At 46.9% G+C, this 20,272-nt stretch overlaps 1 non-coding gene across 1 annotated transcript; it reads right to left on the bottom strand.

The window, feature by feature from the left end:
* Window positions 1–20,032: 20,032 nt before the first annotated feature.
* Window positions 20,033–20,139, bottom strand: LOC138787705 (U6 spliceosomal RNA). The gene has a single exon (XR_011362441.1). It is a non-coding gene; the product is annotated as a U6 spliceosomal RNA (small nuclear RNA).
* Window positions 20,140–20,272: the final 133 nt, after the last annotated feature.

The raw sequence follows: 20,272 nt of genomic DNA, 5'->3' as shown, positions 1-20,272 counted from the left end.
ATCTGAAAATATCAGAAGCAGCAATTAGAGCCCTAATATTTAGCAGCCATGGAGCGGACCCAGCGCTTCTGGATATGAAGGACCCCGTATCGCACCAGGGCAACATTTTCCAGGTGATGTCCCAGGTGATGTCACTGAAAAATTGGAGACCCCAGAAGAAGTGCAGAGTGTGCCATAACGGGGATCAGGAAGGACACAATTTTCCCAGTGTGACACCTGTCCTGATCGCCCCGGCCTCTGCATACAGGATCGCTTCAAGGCGTACCACACGTCACTGGAGTTCTACATTTTCTAAATTCTTTCACTTATTCCTATTTCAGGGGTCACGTTAATCCAGGGATTATTCTGATCGCCATTTTGAAGTCAGGTAGGATTTTTTTTTTCCCAGTGATGAGGCTACTGTCGTCTGCCTCACAAGGGTTTTTTGCCTTCCTCTGGATCAACACAGGTTGAATTTAATGGACTCCTGTCCTTTTCAACCTTATAAACTAATAATTGGCCTAATACCCCCAAATAAATTTAAAATTGTCCCTTTCCCCAACTATGGCCACCATTCCCATTGGAGGCTTGCAATGATGCAATTACAAAGCCCTTGTGCTGCCAGGACGGTAGAAACCCCCCACAAGTTACCCCCATTCTGGAAACGACACCCCATAAGGAATCTAACAAGGGGGGCAGCGGGGATATGGACCCCTTAGTGATGGGCACATTTGTGCCGTGAAAATGGAAAAAATTGTATTTTTTATTTTCACAGCACATGTTCTACATGTCACCAGTGGGGTTCATATGCTCACTGCACCCCTTGTTAGATTCCTTATGGGGTGTTATTTCCAGAATGGGGTTACTTGTGGGGGGGTTTCTACTGTCCTGGCAGCACAGGAGCTTTGTAATTGCGACATGGCCTCCATTCTCCATTCCAGCCTCTAAATGGCGCTCTGTCCCTTTGGTGGCTTGCCCTGTGCCCATATGGCATATTATGTCCCCATTTGGGGTATTTTCGTACTCCGGGGAAATTACCCTACATGTTTTGTGTTCATTTTCTTTTTTAACCCCTTGTGAAAATAGAAAAAATCAAGGCTAGATCAACATTTAGTATAAAAAAAAAGTTAGAATTTTTACACTAAATCATTTATCTTGTCTTGATTTTTTCATTTTCACAAGAGGTTAAAATATAAAAAAAAAACACAATGTGTCGAGCAATTTACCCGGAGTACGAAAATACCCCACATGTGGACATAAAGCGCCATGCGGGTGCAGGGTAAGCCTCAAAAGGGAAGGAGGGCCATTTGGCTTTTGGAGACTGGATTTGGCTGGAATGGATTTCGAGGGCCTTGTTGCATTTAAAAGGCCTCTGTGTTGCCAAGACAGTTGAAGCCCGCCACAAGTGACCCTATTATGGAAACTACACCCCTCAGGGAATGTAACAACTGGTGTAGTGAGCATATGGACCCCACTGGTGACGGGCACAAATGTGGAACAATGTGGCGTGAAAATGAAATATTACATTTTTTACACTATAATATTGGTTTTGCCTTGAATTTTTTATTTTCACAAGGGGTTAAAAGAGAAAAAAAAATTCCCCCGTAAATACCCCACATGTGGACATAAAGCGTCATGTGGGTGCAGGGCAAGCCTTCGACGGGAAGGAGCGCCATTTGGATTTTGGAGGCTGCATTTGGCCAGAATGGATGATGAACACCATGTCGCATTTACAGAGCCCTCGTGCTGCCAAGACAGTGAAAACCCCCCACAAGTGACCCCATTCTGGAAACTACACCCCTCAGGGAATCTAACAAGGGGTGCAGTGAGGATATGGACCCCTTGATGACGGGCACATTTGTGCCGTGAAAGTGAAAAAATGAAAATTTTCCCTTTAATGTCACATTGCTCCACATTTGTGCCCGTCACCAGTGGGGTCCATATGCTCACTGCACCCCTTGTTAGATTCCTTGAGGGGTGTAGTTTCCAGAATGGGGTCACTTGTGGGGGGTGTCCAGTGTTTTGGCAGCGCGAAGGCTTTGTAAATGCGACATGGCCCTTGAAATCCATTCCAGTGAAATTCAGCTTGCAAAGGACAATTGGCGCTCCTTCCCTTCGGAGGCTCGTCCTGCGCCCGCTTGGCACTTTATGTACATATGTGGGGTATTTCCGTACTCGGGAGAAACTGCGCTACACGTTTGGGTTTTTTTTTTGTTTTTTGTTTTTTATCCCCTTGTAAAAATGAAAAATTGAAGGCTAGAACAACGTTTTAGTTGTTGCATTCCTTGAGGGGTGTAGTTTTCTAAATGGTGTCCCTTTAGGGGTGTTTTTTTAGGTTTTGGCACAGTCAAAAAGTGGTACAGTCAAAAATGACCAAATATAACGGAGGCATTGAAATTCACTAGGCGCTCCTTTATATACCAGGCTTGTGGTTGCGTCAAATAACGCAATAGGGCCACATATGGGGTATTTCTATAAACTGCAGAAATGGGGCAATCAATATTGGGGTGCATTTTTGGGGTAATAGGTTTACAATTATGAAAGATATTGGATTACAATAAAATATCTGCACAGAAAATTTAAATCTTCAAATTTCTTACACTTGGCTTTTATTTCTGTGACTCCTCTAAAGGGTTAAAAAAAACTTTCTGGATATGCTTTTGCAGAGTTTGGGGGTGAAGTTTCTAAAATGGGGTGCTTTGTGGGGCTTTGTAACATACAGTCCCCTCAAATACACTGAACAGGTCCCTAAAAATATCTAATTTTGAAATTTTACTGGAAAATTGCTGCTAATGTTTTAAGCTTCCTATTGTCTAAAAAAATGAAAGATAGTTTAATAAATGCCACCAACATAAAGAAATAAAGAAGACATGTTGCTAATGCTATTTAATATATAATTTGTGGCATAACCATTTTCTGTATAAGTAGAAAAGTTTCAAAGTTGGAAAAATGCATTTTTTTACAATTTTTCACGTTATTTAGGGTTTTTTTTCATAAAGATTCGTTATAAGTATTGACTCCAATTTACCAGAAATGTAAAGTACCATATGTCACGAGAAAACAATCTCAGAATCAGCCGGATAGGTAAAAGCATTCCCAAGTTGTAAATGAATAAAGTACACAGGTCATATTCATAAAATTTGTCTCTCTCCTTAAAGGGTTAATCCATAAGATCGCTCCGTGTAATAGGACCATAAGTTTTGTCATGTTTTGGGGATTTGTGGTGTAAATCAACAGTTATTCTGGAATCATACATTGCATTTTTTTTTTTTTTTTTTTTTTTTTAAACTACCACTGCAGTCTATCCACTATCCACTGCACTGCCAAAACCAGAAGTGGATCCAAAAGGAAAGAGAAGTACAAGTCCTCCCTTTATATTTTTCATCCCATTTGAATCCACTTCTGGCTTTGGTAACCAGTACTGCCAAGCTACAGCACTAAGAACTCCACATCCAAAAACTGCAGAATTCAGGATCTCTCCATCTAAAACTGAATGCTTGGTTCCTTCTGGCGCAATACCAGAGTTGTTGAGGTCACTGTGGTGGTCTGAGTAACTACATCTAAAGGCCCCACACAGATTTTGGTAGGACTATTTAAAGGTGTGATCCAGTGTTAGAAAAACATGGCCACTTTCTTCCAGAGACAACACCATTCTTGTATCCAGTTCAGATGGGGGTTGCAGTTAAGCTGCATTCACTTCAATGGAACAAAGTTGCAAAACCCCACCCAAGCTGGAGACTAGAGTGCTGCTGTCTCTGGAAGAAAGTGGCCATGTTTTTCTAACACTGGATAGCCCCTTTAACACTCTTGTAACAAATGGTGATGGTGGAGAAAAGAATAGAGCATGATGGGTCTCAAATGACCAATCCTTTCCTTTAAAGGCCCTGTTACAGAGGACGATTACTGTTAATGAGCATTTCTAGGAATGCTCCTTTATGGTGCGTTCACACCTACAGGATCTGCAGCTGATTTTCTGCAGCAGATTTCATTTAAATAACTGAACACAGCATCAAATCTGCTGCAGATCTGCTGCAGATCCTGTAGGTGTGAACGCATCCTTACCTGATAATCGGTCTAAATGGGCCAGCAATCAACTGAGGAGCAAACGAATGCTTGCATGTCAGCTAATTAGATGTGTGGCTCGGGCACACAATTAGTCGTGCAGCACCTTGCCCCATATAAACGGACCCTAAGAAAAACACCACCGCCAGAGTAGTGGCAGACGCTTACTCCTCCAAGTCCAGATGTATCGAATGTTGTAAACTAGAAGCTGGTGTTAACCACCCATAGCAACCAATCACAGTTCTGTTTTTTTTTTTGTTTTTTTTAGCATGAAAGCAGAGCTGGGATTGGTTGTCTTAGTGAGTTCTTTTTGTTTCTATTAAGAGATGAGTGAACCTGGAGCATGCTCGAGTCGATCCGAACCCGAACTTTCGGCATTTGATTAGTGGTGGCTGCTGAAGTTGGATAAAGCCTTAAGGCTGTGTGGAAAACATGGATATAGTCATTGGCTGTATCCATGTTTTCCAGACAACCTTAGAGCTTTATCCAAGTTCAGATGCCCCCGCTAATCAAATACCGAACGTTTGGGTTCGGATCGACTCGAACCTGAACCCGGTTCGCTCATCTCTATTTCTATTGCTTCAGGTATAGATGGATCACAACTCCAACCCGCTACGTTCACACAGAGCAAAAGGAGCGGATTATGCAAGGAAATATTTCCGCCTGAAATCAACTGACGCTTTATTCCGAGCAGAATGTAAGCAGAATCCCTGCGTATTCTGCTAGGAAAGTGTTCAGCTCGTAATCAGCTCTTGACAAATTCAGCGCGGAATACTCGAGGAATCCGCGCTGAATCCGCATGCATTCAGCGCTGAAATTCAGCGAGTATTTGGTGAGTAAACTAGACTATACCAGAACATATACTAGATTCCTCCCCCCCCCCCCTTTTCCCCATTTCCGCGCTGATTCAGCGAGTAATTTACGCTTGTATTCCGCGCTGAAACAGAAAATCAGAGCCCCATTGATTTGTATAGGCTTCCGCTAGCGGAAGAATGAACATGTTCATTCTTCTGGCGGAAAGCGGATTAGTTCAGTGCGGAAATTCCACTGTGTGAACTGCAGAGCAGAATTTCCATTCAACACAATGGAAATTAGCTCTGCACCTATTTTAACGGCTGAAATTTCAGCGCTGAATTAGCGCAGAAATTCAGCTGCTTTTGCTCAGTGGGAACGAGCCCCTAAGCTGAAGGACATTTAGGGTATGTTCACTTTGAGTAAAAGTGGCCTGCCTCAGTGTGTCATTGCAATGCTACATGTGTGCCTCCGCTTTTTGCAGCTATCCACTTGAAGAATTGATCAGTTTTTTGAGCATAGGCACGCGAGACATCGCATTGACACACTGAGGCAGGCGGGATTCCAAACCGAGTCTGTGGCTGGGGCTCCGCATGGAAATCCGCCACGTTTACTCAGTGTAAACATACCATTATAGATTAAAGAGGATGTACCATTTGTGTGTTATTTTAACCCCTTAAGGACAGAGCCTGAAATGGCCTTAAGGACAGAGACAAATTTTATGAATACGACCTGTGTCACTTTATTTATAACTTGGGAATGCTTTTGCCTATCCGGCTGATTCTGAGATTGTTTTCTCGTGACATATTGTACTTTACATTTCTGGTAAATTGGAGTCGATACTTATAACGAATCGTTATGAAAAACACCAAAATAGCGTGAAAATTTGTGAAAAAAATGCATTTTTACAACTTTGAAACTTTTCTGCTTATACAGAAAATGGTTATGCCACATAAATTATATATTAAATAGCATTAGCAACATGTCTACTTTATGATGGCAGCATTTATTAAACTATGTTTAATTTTTAGACAATAGAAAGCTTAAAACATTAGCAGCAATTTTCCAAATTTTCAGTAAAATTTCAAAATCAGATCTTTTTAGGGACCTGTTCAGGTTTTAAGTGTATTTGAGGGGACTGTATGTTAGAAAGCCCCACAAAGCACCCCATTTAAGAAACTGCACCCCCCAAACTCTGCAAAAGCACACCAGAAATTTTTTTTTAACCCTTTAGGGGAGTCACAGAAATAAAAGCTAAGTGTGTAAAAAATTTGAAAATTTTAATTTTCTGTGCAGAGATTTTATTGTAATCCAAAATTTTTCATAATTATAAACCTACTACCAGAGAAATGCACCCCAATATTTATAGCCCCATTTCTGCAGTTTATAGAAATACCCCATATGTGGCCCTATTGCGCTATTTGACGCAACCACAAGCCTCAGATATAAGGGAGTGCCTAGTCAATTTCAACGCCTGTTATATTAGGTCATTTTTGACTGTACCACTTCAGGTTGGCAGAGGCTCTGGGGTGCCAAAACCTAAAAAACACCCCTAAAGGGACACCATTTAGAAAACTACTCCCCTCAAGGAATGTAACAAGAGGTGCGGTGAGCATTTGGACCCCACAGGTGCGTCTCAGATTTTCAGAACAATGTGGCGTAAAAAAGGAAAAAATTTATTTTTTACACTAAGATGTTGTTCTAGCCTTCATTTTTCATTTTTACAAGGGGATAAAAGAAAAAAAAAACACCAAACGTGTAGCGCAGTTTCTCCCGAGTACGGAAATACCCCACATGTGGACATAAAGTGCCAAGCGGGCGCAGGACGAGCCTCCAAAGGGAAGGAGCGCCAATTGGCCTTTGGAAGCTGAATTTCACTGGAATGGATTTCAAGGGCCATGTCGCATTTACAGAGCCCTCGTGCTGCCAAAACACTGGAAATCCCCCACAAGTGACCCCATTCTGGAAACTACACCCCTCAAGGAATCTAACAAGGGGTGCAGTGAGCATATGGACCCCACTGGTGACGGTCACAAATGTGGAGCAATGTGACATCAAAGGGAAAATTTTCATTTTTTTCACTTTCATGGCACAAATGTGGCCTTCATCAAGGGGTCCATATCCTCATTGCACCCCTTGTTAGATTCCCTGAGGGGTTTAGTTTCCAGAATAGGGTCAGTTGTGGGGGGTTTCCAGTGTTTTGGCAGCACAACGGCTCTGTAAATGCGACATGGCGTTCATCATCCATTCTGGCCAAATCCAGCCTACAAAATCCAAATGGTGCTCCTTCCCTTCGGAGGCTTGCCCTGCGCCCACATGGAGCTTTATGTCCACATGTTGGGTATTTACGGACTAGGGGGAAATTGCTTTACACATTTTTTTTTCTCTTTTAACCCCTTGTGAAAATGTAAAATTTAAGGCTAAACCAACATTATAGTGTAAAAAAAATGTAAGATTTCATTTTCACGCCACATTGTTCCACATTTGTGCCCGTCACCAGTGGGGTCCATATGCTCACTACACCCCTTGTTACATCCCCTGAGGGGTGTAGTTTCCATAATGGGGTCACTTGTGGGGGGTTTCAACTGTCTTGGCAACACAGGGTCCTTTTAAATGCAACAAGGCCCTCAAAATCCATTCCAGCCTCCAAAAACCAAATGGCGCTCCCTCCTTTTCCCTTTGCAGGTTTACCCTGCACCCGCATGGCGCTTTATGTCCACATGTGGGGTAAATTGCTGTATACATTTTGTGTTTTTTGTTTTTTTTTATCTTTTAACCCCTTTTAAAATCAAGACAAGATCAATGATTTAGTGTAAAAATTAAACATTTTTTACACTAAATGTTGGTCTAGCCTTGATTTTTTTCCATTTCCACAAGGGGTTAAAAAAGAAAATGAACGCAAAACGTGTAGGGTAGTTTTCCCTGAGTACGAAAATACCCCACATGTGGACATAATGTGCCATATGGGCACAGGGCAAGCCACCAAAGGGACAGAGTGCCATTTAGAGGATGGAGGCCATGTCGCAATTACAAAGCTCCTGTGCTGCCAGGACAGTAGAAACCCCCCACAAGTGACCCCATTCTGGAAACTACAGGAATCTAACAAGGGGTGCAGTGAGCATATGGACCCCACTGGTGATGGGCACATATTGAGAACATGTACCGTGAAAATAAAAAATAAATTTTTTCTCATTTTTACAGCACAAATGTGCCATATCCCCACTGCCCCCATTGTTAGATTCCTTATGGGGTGTAGTTTCCAGAATGGGGTCACTTGTGGGGGGTTTCTACTGTCCTGGCCCCACAGAGGCTTTGTAATTGCATCATGGCATCCTCTAATGGGAATGGCAGCCATACCTATTTATCTGGGGAAAAGGGACAATTTTAATTTATTTGGGGGCATAAGGCCAATTATTAGTTTATAAGGTTGAAAATGACAGGTGTCCATCACATTCAACCTGTGTTGATCCAGAGGAAGGCAAAAACCCTCGTGAGGCAGACGACAGTAGCCTCATCACTGGGGAAAAATTCCTTCCCGACTTCATAATGGCAATCAGAATAATCCCTGGATCATTGTTCCCCCTGAAATAGGAATAAGGGACAGAATTTAGATAATGTAGAACCCCAGTGACGTGTGGTGCGCCTTGGAGCGATTCAGTATGCAGAGGCCGGGGCGATAAGGACAGGCGTCACACTGGAAAATGGTGTCCTTCCTGATCCCCCTGTTCTGCCACACTTTGCACTTCTTCTGGGGTCTCCTGTTTTCCAGTGTGCAGGACGTCACCTGGAAAATGTTGCCCTGGTGCGATACGGGGTCCTTCATACCCAGATGCTCTGGGTCCGCTCCATGGCTGCTAACTATTAGGGCTCTATTACTGCTTCTGATATGTTCGGATGGTGCCGCAAGCTACAGTAGCTCGGGGAGCGAGAGACTGGAAGAGGGGGTCAGTTCCACTAACTCGGAGGATGGGGGGGGCTTCTGGGGGCTGGATTCGGGTGTACCTTCCTTCATACACTGTAAGGGTACGTGCACACTGTGGAATGGTGAAGGATAACCCTTTGTGCATTCCGCAGCTGGCACCCGACGGTGGACTGATGCAGGCGTGCGTGGCTCCGCTCATGTCACACTCCATTCTATGTATGTTCATTCTTTGGACAGACGACAGAATCCGCCCGTGCATAGAATGGAGTGTGACGTGAGCGGAGCCACGCACGGCTGCATCAGTGCACCGGCGGGTGACACGGGTGGAGACAACCACCCGCATCAGTCCGCCGGCGGGTGCCAGCTGTGGAATGCACAAAGGGTTATCCTTCGCCATTCCGCAGTGTGCACGTACCCTAAATCTATAAAACGGGCGTGACATTACCCTGCACAGTAGCTGCATACGGCTGGCTGCAGCAGCGCCATGCTCCTGCCTCTAGTGTCATCTCCTGGTGCCACACCCCACTGAGCTTAACCTCATAAAGGCATCCTGGACCACTGCACAAGTATTGTAAGTGTGTGTGGGGAGGCATGGGTCAGGTGGGGTAGTGTGTGTGTGTGTGTGTAGAAATGGGAGTCAGGTGGGGTTCAGTACCTGGAGCGATGGGGTCAGGTAAGGTAGCATGTGGGGTAGTGTGTGTGGAGAAGGGGGGCAGGTGGGGTTGAGTATGGGGAGGGATGGGGGTCAGGTAAGGTAGCATGTGGGGGGATGGGGGTCAAGTAGGGCAGAGTGAGTGGAGGGGATGGGGGTCAGGTGGGCTTGAGTATGGAGAGGGATGGGGGTCAGGTAAGGTAGCATGTGGGGGGATGGGGGTCAAGTAGGGCAGAGTGAGTGGAGGGGATGGGGGTCAGGTGGGCTTGAGTATGGGGAGGGATGGGGGGGTCAGGTGGGCTTGAGTATGGGGAGGGATGGGGGGGTCAGGTGGGCTTGAGTATGGGAAGGGATGGGGGGTCAGGTAAGGTAGCATGTGGGGAGATGGGGGTCAGGTGGGGTAGTGTGTGTGGGGGGGATGGGGGCAAGTAGGGCAGAGTGTGAGTGGAGGGGATGGGGGTCAGGTGGGGTAGTGTATGGGGAGGGATGGGGTCAGGTGGGGTAGAGTGTGTGTGTGTGTGGAAGGTTCAGGTGGGGTAGTGTGTGTGTGTGTGTGTCTGTGTCTGTAGGGGTGGGAGTCAGGTGGGGTTGAGTACTGGGAGCGATGGGGTCAGGTAAGGTAGCGTGTGGGGATGGGGGTCAGGTGGAGTAGTGTGTGTGGGGGGGTCAGGTGGGGTAGTGTGTGGGGGGGGCAGTGAGTAGAGGGGATGGGGTCAGGTGGGGTTGAGTATGGGGAGGAATAGGGGGTCAGGTGGGGTTGAGTATGGGGGTCAGGTGGGGTTGAGTATGGGGAGGGATGGGGGGTCAGGTGGGGTTGAGTATGGGGAGGGATGGGGGGTCAGGTGGGGTTGAGTATGGGGAGGGATGGGGGGTCAGGTGGGGTTGAGTATGGGAAGGGATGGGGGGGTCAGGTGGGGTTGAGTATGGGGAGGGATGGGGGGACAGACTGTGAGTGGAGGGGATGGGGGTCAGCTGGGGTAGTGTATAGAGAAGGGTAGTGTGTGGGGATGGGGGTCAAGTAGGGCAGAGTGTGAGTGGAGGGGATGGGGTTCAGGTTGGGGTAGTGTATGGGGAGGGATGGGGGTCAGGTGGGATAGTGTGTGTGTGTGTGTGTGGAAGGTTCAGGTGGAGTAGTGTCTACTGTCCCTACAAATTCTATGTAGAAGACAGCCCCTAATAACAGGTCATTTTTTTATGGGCACTGGCATCATGATAGTGGTTGCTGCCCAGTGTACGCCATTTGGCTTAGGAACCCACACAAATTAGGGACACTGAAGTGGTGTGTGGACTAATGCATTTTGAACAAAATGTATACTATGGAAAAGAGAATCAAAATTTTGCTTGCATAAAAAAAAGTGTGGTTGCTTCATTACAGTGCAATGAAGATGCAAACACTTTATCGGCTTCTGGTCTCCTTCCCCCAGTTCTCAGCTGCTGCTTTCTGCTGAAGGGTGGGTTCATACTGAGGAATTCTCGCGGATAATATCCGCGGAATTCCGCTCTGTCCATCCGTGAGCACGGCCGCGCCTTTCTGACGGCCCCATAGACACCATTCTATGGGCCGGGGTATTCCGCTATCCGCTGAAAGAAGTGATATGGTGTCTATGGAGCCGGCGGAAAGGCGCACGGACAGCCGATTGAATTCCGCAGAGTTTATCTGCGAGAATTCCGTAGTGTGAACCCACCCGAAGAGACAAAAAACAGTATGTGAGCTTTTCTCTCCATCTCCCCCTCCCTTCCCAGACCGCTGATGCAAACAAGTCCCTGTCTGCAACTTTGTATTGCTGGGAGGATTAATCACAGTGAGTTCATCAGCAACTTGAGCAGAGATTAAGGCAACATTCACATGTCTGTATTGCAGACCAAATGTAAATCTGTAGTGCTCCATGCTTCATGGAGCACTACCTTGCCACCTTATTAACATGGCGATCCATGCCACAAATACCGGTCCAGGTTACAGCAGAATTAAGGAGAGAATGAGCCCTAACTGTCCCAGCATTACAAAGAAACAACAAAGTTGCAAGTAAAGCCTGCCAGGGATTTGTTTAGCCATTAGCTATCTTGGAAGGGAGGAAAGATGAGACATAGAGAAAAGTTCACAGCTTTTTGTGTCTTCAGCAAAAAGCAGCAGCTCAGAACTGGGGGAAGAAGGCTGAATAGATAATACATATGGAAGGAATTGTTTGTCTCACCATCGTCAGCAACATATGAAAAATCTTCATGGACCTGGTGGTCATATACATTATTGTCTTATTTTGTCTTTGTAGCTCTGGAGACCTAAACTTCCAGATGAACAGAGGAGCTTAGTGCTGATCCGCTGAGTGGGCCATCTTGACAGGTACAGGTCACATATATACAGATTATACAGGGTCTACCATCCCAACAACTGATGGTCACAGCTCCTCTTCCCTGTACAGAAACATGCTCGGGACACCTAAGTCAATAAATCAGGGCCAGGCTAGAGGTCCCTATAATCCATGTGGCTGGTGTAAATCTAAATGCTGTCAAAGCCATAAATAGCTAGTTAAAAAGAAAAAGAAATAAACAAGACTTAAGGCTGTATTCTAAGGGGTGACTGGAGGAGCAAACGAGTGCTGTCCATGGGCAGCCCATAGGATATAGCAGCGGTCTGCTGCCGCCGCTCCTATTCCACGGCAGCAGATCGCTGCTATCACAGTCGTTTGTCTTTCAACATGTTGAAAGACAAAAGACTGCAACGATCATCCAACATCGTTTATGTCGGCAGATCGTTGCCTTTTATTACACGGGACGATTATCGGCCTTTACCAGGGGCGGACACAGACTGCAAAGGGCTCCTATGCAAAAAAATGTGTTTGGCCCCCATACCCCCAACCTATTTGTTTCTCTACCTGTCTGCCTTAAAGAGAACCAATCACCTAAAATTTACTATCCCTATTATCAAAGATTCTCTCTCCCTAAGTCTATCTATGAAGATACAGACTGCCTTTGCAGTCTGTATCTTATTCTTTACCTAATTCCTCTTCCTCTGTGCAGTAATGCTGGGCGCCGCCATCTTGATGACGTCACGCTGGAACGCACCGCTGGAACGCACGTGACGTCATCAAGATGGCGGCGGCCGGCATTAATGCACCGGAACAAAGGAGCAGGTAAAGTATAAGATACAGATTGCAAAGGCAGTCTGTATCTTTATGAAGTCTATTTATGAAGATACAGAGTACATTTGCAGTCTGTATCTTATACTTTACCTGCTCCTTTATTCCGGTGCAGTAATGCCGGCCGCCGCCATCTTGATGACGTCACGTGCGTTCCAGCGGTGCGTTCCAGAGTGACGTCATCAAGATGGCGGCGTCCGGCATTACTGCACCGGAACAAATGAGCAGGTAAAGTATAAGATACAGACTGCAAATGCAGTCTGTATCTTCATAAATAGACTTCATAAAGATACAGACTGCCTTTGCAGTCTGTATCTTATACTTTACCTGATCCTCTGGTCCGCTACAGCAAGGCCGGCGCCGCCATCTTGATTACGCTATTTGCGTTCCACCGCTGGAACGCAAGTGACGTATTCAAGATGGCGGCGCGCGGCCTTCCTGCACCGAACAAGAGGATCAGGTACAGTATAAGATACAGACTGCAAAGGCAGTCTGTATCTTAATAAATAGACAAAATGAAGATACAGACTGCCTTTGCAGTCTGTATCTTATACTTTACCTGATCCTCTGGTCCGCTACAACAAGACCGGCGCCGCCATTTTCCAGCGGTGGAACGCAAGTGACGTCATCAAGATGGCGGCGCCCGGCCTAGCCACTTTGCATGACGGGAGCTTCCTGTCTCGCGCTGGCTCTTTTGAAAAGAGCCGGCGCGAGATAGGAAAGTAAAAAGTCAATATTTTAAAAACACGGCCAAAAAAGTAATCAATTATATTTACAAATATTAATAAAATAAGTAAATACATCTAATTAGGGAAAAAAATATTTTTTTATTTTCATCGATGATTGGTTCTCTTTAAAGGCGCACACATATGTACGCCCTGGTATCTGGTACATGTGTCCTGGTTTCTCAGGAGGGCCCTACAGCGCAGCACAGATGCCAGGGCCCACTAAAGGACTGTACTGCAGTGTGTGCAGGATCCAGTGTGGGACTGACGCACCTGTGGCCAACCAATAGAACTGATCTTGGGGGGGCGCCCAAATAAAGAACCCGTCAGAAGCGACATGCTGATCTTGTCCTATCCTGTACTGTATCTGTGACCACAAATCACGGAAAAACAAAAACTACAACTCTTACAATGCTTTACACTTATGCTGGGAATGCTGGTAGTTGTAGTTTGCGAGAGGAAAACCCCTTGAGTTGTCTGCTCATTTGTACTTCAAATCCCAGCATAGTCTGAGGACTTTAGACTGCAGTAAATGCTGGGAGTTGTAGTGTTTGCAGCTGTTGTACTTATGGGTCCTGGATGCATTATACACTGGATGCTGTGTGGGAGATTAGAATATATAGGTCAGAGTGTGAGCCCAGAACAGCACTAATAGGGAATAGAACAAATGGCTCTTTAATCACTGTTGGGGCACAGGTGGGAGACATGTACTGTATGTGGCTGCACAGGTGGGATACATATACTGTATGCGGCTGCACAGGTGGGATACATGTACTGTATGCGGCTGCACAGGTGGGATACATGTACTGTATGCGGCTGCACAGGTGGGATACATGTACTGTGCGCGGCTGCACAGGTGGGAGACATGTACTGTGCGCGGCTGCACAGGTGGGAGACATGTACTGTATGTGGCTGCACAGGTGGGAGACATGTACTGTATGTGGCTGCACAGGTGGGAGACATGTACTGTATGTGGCTGCACAGGTGGGAGACATCTACTGTATGTGGCTGCACAGGTGGGAGACATGTACTGTATGTGGCTGCACAGGTGGGAGACATGTACTGTATGGGGCTGCACAGGTGGGATACATGTACTGTATGTGGCTGCACAGGTGGAAGACATGTACTGTATGTGGCTGCACAGGTGGGAGACATGTACTGTATGTGGCTGCACAGGTGTGATACGTGTACTGTATGTGGCTGCACAGTTGGGAGACATGTTCTATATGTGGCTGCACAGGTGGGAAACATGTACTTTATGTGGCTGCACAGGTGGGAAACATGTACTTTATGTGGCTGCACAGGAGGGAGACATGTACTGTATGTGGCTGCACAGGTGTGATACGTGTACTGTATGTGGCTGCACAGTTGGGAGACATGTTCTATATGTGGCTGCACAGGTGGGAGACATGTACTTTATGTGGCTGCACAGGAGGGGGGCATGTACTGTATGTGGCTGCACAGGTGTGATACGTGTACTGTATGTGGCTGCACAGGTGGAAGACATGTACTGTATGTGGCTGCACAGGTGGGAGACGTGTACTGTATGTGGCTGCACAGGTGTGATACGTGTACTGTATGTGGCTGCACAGTTGGGAGACATGTTCTATATGTGGCTGCACAGGTGGGAAACATGTACTTTATGTGGCTGCACAGGTGGGAAACATGTACTTTATGTGGCTGCACAGGAGGGAGACATGTACTGTATGTGGCTGCACAGGTGTGATACGTGTACTGTATGTGGCTGCACAGTTGGGAGACATGTTCTATATGTGGCTGCACAGGTGGGAGACATGTACTTTATGTGGCTGCACAGGAGGGGGGCATGTACTGTATGTGGCTGCACAGGTGGGAGACGTACTGTATGTGGCTGCACAGGTGGGAGACATGTACTGTATGTGGCTGCACAGGTGTGATACGTGTACTGTATGTGGCTGCACAGGTGGGAGACATGTACTGTATGTGGCTGCACAGGTCGGAGACATGTACTGTATGTGGCTGCACAGGTGGGAGACATGTACTGTATGTGGCTGCTTAGGGGGGAGATGAAAGAAAACCAACCATGCTGCAGGGGGGAGGGGGGCACAGTTATTGGCAAAAAGGCATAAACTTACAATGAAACATCAGCATCAGTGGGATGGGAGGCTCTGTGCTTTCCCTTACACAGTCCACCCTCTATCTTACAACTTCCAGCAGCCTGATGGACACACTGACATAAATCCCTCACTGTCAGAGCTGCTGCTGTTGCTCCTCTTCATCCCTCCGGCCCCTGTCATCGCATGTTCTCTCTCTCCTCTCCTTCTCACACAAGGTATGCTGGACAGTATAGTACAGAAGGGGGAGGGTCTGTAAGCAGCAGCGTGCAGGAGGAGAGAGGAGAACCAGCCCCGGCCGGGCTCAGAATCCAGTCACTAAGTGGGCCCCACAGAAGCAGGGGGCCAGCACTTCCCGGGTGCTAATACCACCTGGGGGGCCCACTACAGACATGTGCCATGCTGAGCTGACACTTTCTGAGTCTGAGCCTGGTGGGCCCCTCTATTGGCCTGGGCCCCTGTGCCGCTGAACAGGCTGCACAAGTGATAAGTCCGCCTCTGGCCTTTCTCTTTTTCTCTCCCACCCAAGCAGCAAAGTCTTCCTTCCCCTCTGCCTCAGTGCACAGAAGTCCTGAGCCAGTCCTGGGTTAGGGTATGTGCACACTACGGAATTCCAGTGTATCACACGCCACGCTCATCTCCACTGGTTCCATAGGCTTCATTCTATGGCTTGCCAGATTCCGCCGTCAGCCCGAAGAGTGAACCAACTCATTCTTTGGGTGGATGGCAGAATCTGCCAAAACATAGAGTGAAGCCTTTGGGACCAGCAGAGATAAGCGTGTCTGCGAGCGGGGGCGAGCTGCAGAATCCGTGGCGGTCGATTCGCCGGGATTCCATATTGTGCACATACCCTGAGGCTATATTCACATGTCCGTGAAATTTGTCTGCAATTGTGGACACACTACGGACCTATAGGTTTGAATGGGCCTGTTCTCGTTGAATCACTCATTTATGGATAGGTCCGTGTATTGCAGACAACTGTAGCTATAGGTCCAGGGACATGGACAGCACTATGGGATGTGTGAACGTAGCCTAAGGGGCAAGGAACAAATAGCTCTTTGTTCTATCACAGCTTTCAGATGCATGTGTGTCCTAAGGACCGGTGCCCTAAGCAGATCCCTCCACTGCTTACCCAAAGCATTGTCCCTGGACCCCTAGACACACTAAAACACATTCATCTAAACATGCAAATTATCTGGAAGACAGAAAAGTAGGATGTTGTATATGAGTGCTCAATCCTTATGTTCTCCCTAAAGATAAGCCAGGTTGCAGTTTTCTCACCTCTTCCCAATGAAAACACATGCAGGTTCAGCCCAGCTGAGGATACATGTTTATAAGGATCCAGGTATATAGCTGACTAAACATGTGGATGGGGGCTACTGCAGGTCTGTGTTGCTTCAGGATGCTTCTCGGTTTCTGCTTTTTTGCAATAGTTCATCTGGTTTTAAGGAAATCTTAAAACAATGAAGCAGAACAAGCTGTTATATGGTAGGCTTTATGAAGGCAGGATCTATAGACAATGCATAGCCAGCACAATGGATATACAGCCTCATGTATCAGTCACACTGTGCAGGCTATGCAGCCTCATGTATCAGTCACACTGTGCAGGTTATGCGGCCTCATGTATCAGTCACACTGTGCAGATTATGCGGCCTCATGTATCAGTCACACTGTGCAGATTATGCGGCCTCATGTATCAGTCACACTGTGCAGATTATGCGGCCTCATGTATCAGTCACACTGTGCAGGTTATGCGGCCTCGTGTATCAGTCACACTGCAGGCTATGCGGCTTCATATATCAGTCACACTGTGCAGGTTATGCGGCCTCATGTATCAGTCACACTGTGCAGGTTATGCAGCCTCATGTATCAGTCACACTGTGCAGGTTATGCGGCCTCATGTATCAGTCACACTGTGCAGGTTATGCGGCCTCATGTATCAGTCACACTGTGCAGGTTATGCAGCCTCGTGTATCAGTCACACTGTGCAGGTTATGCAGCCTCGTGTATCAGTCACACTGTGCAGGCTATGCGACCTCGTGTGGCCTCATGTATCAGTCACACTGTGCAGGTTATGCAGCCTCGTGAATCAGTCACACTGTGCAGGTTATGCAGCCTCGTGTATCAGTCACACTGTGCAGGCTATGCGACCTCGTGTGGCCTCATGTATCAGTCAGCAGAACAAGCTGTTATATGGTAGGCTTTATGAAGGCAGGGTCTATAGACAATGCATAGCCAGCACAATGGATATACAGCCTCATGTATCAGTCACACTGTGCAGGTTATGCTGTATCAGTCACACTGTGCAGGTTATGCGGCCTCATGTATCAGTCACACTGTGCAGGCTATGCAGCCTCATGTATCAGTCACACTGTGCAGGTTATGCGGCCTCATGTATCAGTCACACTGTGCAGGTTATGCAGCCTCGTGTATCAGTCACACTGTGCAGGTTATGTGGCCATGTGTATCATTCACACTGTGCAGGCTAAACGGCCTCATGTATCCGTCACACTGTGCAGGTTATGCGGCCTCATGTATCAGTCACACTGTGCAGGTTATGCGGCCTCATGTATCAGTCGCACTGTGCAGGCTATGCGGCCTCGTGTATCAGTCACACTGTGCATGTTATGCAGCCTCATGTATCAGTCACACTGTGCAGGCTATGCGACCTCGTGTGGCCTCATGTATCAGTCAGCAGAACAAGCTGTTATATGGTAGGCTTTATGAAGGCAGGGTCTATAGACAATGCATAGCCAGCACAATGGATATACAGCCTCATGTATCAGTCACACTGTGCAGGCTATGCGGCCTCATGTATCAGTCACACTGTGCAGGTTATGCGGCCTCATGTATCAGTCACACTGTGCAGGTTATGCGGCCTCATGTATCAGTCACACTGTGCAGGCTATGCGGCCTCATGTATCAGTCACACTGTGCAGGTTATGCGGCCTCATGTATCAGTCACACTGTGCAGGCTATGCAGCCTCGTGTATCAGTCACACTGTGCAGGTTATGCGGCCTCATGTATCAGTCACACTGTGCAGGTTATGCGGCCTCGTGTATCAGTCACACTGTGCAGGTTATGCGGCCTCGTGTATCAGTCACACTGTGCAGGCTATGCGGCCTCATGTATCAGTCACACTGTGCAGGTTATGCGGCCTCGTGTATCAGTCACACTGTGCAGGTTATGCGGCCTCGTGTATCAGTCACACTGTGCAGGCTATGCGGCCTCATGTATCAGTCAGCAGAACAAGCTGTTATACGGTAGGCTTTATGAAGGCAGGGTCTATAGACAATGCATAGCCAGCACAATGGATATACAGCCTCATGTATCAGTCACACTGTGCAGGTTATGCGGCCTCATGTATCAGTCACACTGTGCAGGTTATGCAGCCTCGTGTATCAGTCACACTGTGCAGGTTATGTGGCCATGTGTATCAGTCACTCTGTGCAGGTTATGCAGCCTCATGTATCAGTCACACTGTGCAGGTTATGCGGCCTCGTGTATCAGTCACACTGTGCAGGCTATGCGGCCTCATGTATCAGTCACACTGTGCAGGTTATGCGGCCTCGTGTATCAGTCACACTGTGCAGGTTATGCGGCCTCGTGTATCAGTCACACTGTGCAGGCTATGCGGCCTCATGTATCAGTCACACTGTGCAGGTTATGCGGCCTCGTGTATCAGTCACACTGTGCAGGTTATGCGGCCTTTGTTCAAAGGGGAAAAAAAGCAGCGACTTTTAAAACGCAGTGTAAGGCTATGTTCACACTACGTAAAACTACGGCCGTAGTCCGAACCGCAAAACTACGGCCGTAGTTTTGAGGTTTATACCTTGGCTGCAATATATACGAACTACAGTCGTACAATGCACACTACGTATCAGACAACGGCCGTTGTTTTCACGGCTCCGTGAAAAATGAACATGTAATTTATTTCCGGCCGGTAATGTTCCAACTACAGCCGTGTATTTCAATGCGGCCGTGCACGGAATACTTATTTCTGCAAAATTAAACTTGATTTTGAAAAAAAAAAAATCTTCTGTGTGGTTTATTGGGCTGGGCGCAGTATTCCAAATAAATGACCTGTTTCATTCAGCTCAGAAACAAGCTAGGAAGCAAAATTATACAACGCCCGTAGTTTCACGACTAGCCCGTATGAGCGTATTTGTACGGCCGTAGTTTCAGGCGCACATGTCCGGCCGGGTGAAAACGACGGCCGTAGATTTACGTAGTGTGTGAACATAGCCTAATAGGTGATGCTGCCGGTATAATCCCCACATCTTTATCTAGTAGCGTCGCTATCACTGAGGGAAGGGCCCACGCGTGGCTAGAAGCACGTAGACTGCAGGTGGTTGCAGCTGAAAATCCACCCTGTTACTACCTATAGTGCGACCATCGTCCACATTATAGCGCTATTGGTCCTTTTACACAGAAAGATTATCTGACAGAGTATCTGCCAAAGATTTGAAGCCAAAGCCAGGAACAAACTATTAACAGAGATCAGGTCATAAAGGAAAGTCTGACATTTCTCCTCTTTTCAAATCCATTCCTGGCTTTGGCTTCAAATCTTTGGCAGATAATCTTTCTGTGTAAATGGACCCTTAGGGACTAGACAAGAAGCTGTTACCCCACACAATTGAAGGAGATACCGAGGATATCGATAAATCGGAGGCAAAATATGGAACGCTTCACGAATTTGCGTGTCATCCTTGCGCAGGGGCCATGCTAATCTTCTCTGTATCGTTCCAATTTTAGTATATGTGCTGCCGAAGCGAGCACGACTCACTAGGGGGCGCACTAGCTATATATAGTCTACCAAAACGATATATTTAAGCTTGTAGCGAGTAAGTAAGCGATTTATCGCAAGCCGAAAGTTGATGATTGTTGTTCGTTATAACACCATGTGCCTCAT

The sequence above is a fragment of the Dendropsophus ebraccatus genome, chromosome 3, assembly GCF_027789765.1.
Source record: "Dendropsophus ebraccatus isolate aDenEbr1 chromosome 3, aDenEbr1.pat, whole genome shotgun sequence".
In the NCBI taxonomy this organism is placed as follows: Eukaryota; Metazoa; Chordata; class Amphibia; order Anura; family Hylidae; genus Dendropsophus; species Dendropsophus ebraccatus.
Note: the sequence above shows the minus strand (reverse complement) of the source record. Positions and strands in the feature narration are given on the sequence as shown.